This window comes from Carlito syrichta, unplaced genomic scaffold, assembly GCF_000164805.1.
Source record: "Carlito syrichta isolate Samal-C Ts95f unplaced genomic scaffold, Tarsius_syrichta-2.0.1 Scaffold316302, whole genome shotgun sequence".
Taxonomy (NCBI): Eukaryota; Metazoa; Chordata; class Mammalia; order Primates; family Tarsiidae; genus Carlito; species Carlito syrichta.
The window spans coordinates 1531468-1533589 of record NW_007260398.1 but is presented as its reverse complement, the minus strand read 5'-3'; the positions used below and the strand labels follow the sequence as shown (position 1 = coordinate 1533589).

Here is a 2122-nt window from a genome sequence, read left to right as displayed (position 1 = left end):
CCAGTCTGGGCGACAGAGTGAGACTCCAACTCAAAAAAAAAAAGAAAAAAAAAGAAAGAAAATGAAGGCTGGGCTCAGTGGCTTAGCCTGTAATCCCAGCACTTTGGGAGGCTGAGGTGAGTGGATTGCCTTAGCCCGTGGGTTCGAGAGCAGCCCGGGCAACTTGGTGAGACCTCGTCTCTACAATAAATAAAAAATTAGCCAGGCATGATAGCGTGTCTGTAGTTCCAGCAAATTGGAAGACTGAGGCAGAAGGATTGCCTAAGCTGGCAGGTCGACTCTGAGATGACTGTGAGCGTGCCACTGCTCTCCAGCCTGGGCAATGGAGTCAGACTCCAACCTCCCCCCCGCAAAAGAAAATCAGAAGAAAGATAAAACATATTTACTATTCAGTAAGTGGAAGTGAATCATCATATAAAGGCCTTTCTCTTCATCTTTATGTTGAGTAGGCTGAAGAAGAGGAGGAAGAGGAGGGGTTGTCTTGCTGTCTCAGGGATGGCAGAGGAGGAAGAAAGGCCATGTACAAGTGGACCCTTGCAGTTCAAACCTGTGTTGTCCAGGAGTCAACTGTGTATTTCCCTAAATGATACACTGCTTAGTTTTGCAGGGTTTTGAGCCTTATAAATTGGTACTGCATCATATGAGGGCTTCTGTATTTCCTGACTCAATTCTATCCCACCTCAATTGATTTAACCATGCAGTTGAGTGTAGCTTTATTTATTTTCACTGTTGTATAATATTCTATTCCACTCCAACTTATCCATTCTCTTGTTGGTGGACATTCTCTTGTTTTGTTCTGTTTTGCTACTATACAGAGTGCTGCCATGAACATTCTCATTCTCACACTCTCCTTGCTGGTATGTGTGTGCAAGAGTTTCTCTTGAATTGAATACACACACACACACACACACACACACACACACACATTTCTCTCTCTCTCTTTTTTTTGAGTTGGAGTCTCACTCTGTCAGGCAGGCTGGAGTGCAGTGTGCAGTGGCACAGTCATGGCCACTGCAGCCTCCACCTGCTGGGCTCCGGCAATCCTTATGCCTCAGTCTTCCAAGTTGCCAGAACTATAGGCACACGCTACCACGTCCAGCTAGTTTTTTGATTTATTGTAGAGACGAGGTCTCGCCAAGTTGCCCAAGCGGGTCTTCAACCTCTGGGCCCTAGAAATCCTCTTGCCTCTGCCTCCCACAGTGCTGGGATTACAGTCGTGAGCCACTGCGCCTGATGTACACATTCTCTTGGATTACATTTGCATGTAGAAAGGAGTTATTGAATCACAGGATAACTTCTTTTTTTTTTTTCCGAGTTGGAGTCTCATTCTGTCACCCAGACTGGAGTGCAGTGGCTGCTCTGGCCACTACAGCCTCAACCTGCTGGGCTCCAGTGATCCTTCTGCCTCAGCCTTCCAAGTAGCTGGAACTACAGGCGTGCGCTACCACGCCCAGTTAATTTTTTGATTTATTGTAGAGATGAGGTCTCGCCAAGTTGCCCAGGTGGGTCTTGAACCCACGGGCTCAGGCAATCCACTAACCTCAGCCTCCCAAAGCGCTGGGATTACAGGCTGAGCCACCAAACCCGGCTAAGATAACTTCTGAAGAGGGCTACTTGATCTTGACTATCTGTCCACTCTGAGTCTCAGTTTCCTCCTATTCAAAAACAAAACTTTGTGTTCGCTTCAGCAGCACATATACAAAAATTAGAATGATACAGAGAATATTAGCATTGCTCCTGCAAGGATGACATGCAAATTCATGAAGCGTTCCATATTTTTCTGCCTGGAAAGTGGAGGTGGGATTGGCAGTTGAGGGAAACTGACTAGGGAGGGAGGGGCACACCTCATCAACAAGGGTACCTGTATAATGAACATTTGTATATCTAACCTTAAATTGTATCCCAAATCTTTTTTTTTTGAGTTGGAGTCTCACTCTGTCACCCAGACTGGAATGCAGTGGCCGCTCCCGGCCACTGCAGCCTCGACCTGCTGAGCTCCGGCAATCCTTCCACCTCAGCCTTCCAAGTAGCTGGAACTACAGGTGCACGCTACCAAGTCCGACTCATTTTGATTTATTGTAGAGATGAGGTCTCGCCAAGTTGCCCAGGCGGGTCTCGAACC

The 2122-nt window shown here is 47.1% G+C and overlaps 1 pseudogene across 1 annotated transcript in view; it reads right to left on the bottom strand.

Annotated features, from left to right (window-relative positions):
* LOC103276708 overlaps nucleotides 1-2122 on the bottom strand; it is a 24589-nt pseudogene that overhangs the window by 6443 nt on the left and 16024 nt on the right. The gene's annotated exons all lie outside the window — the stretch shown is intronic.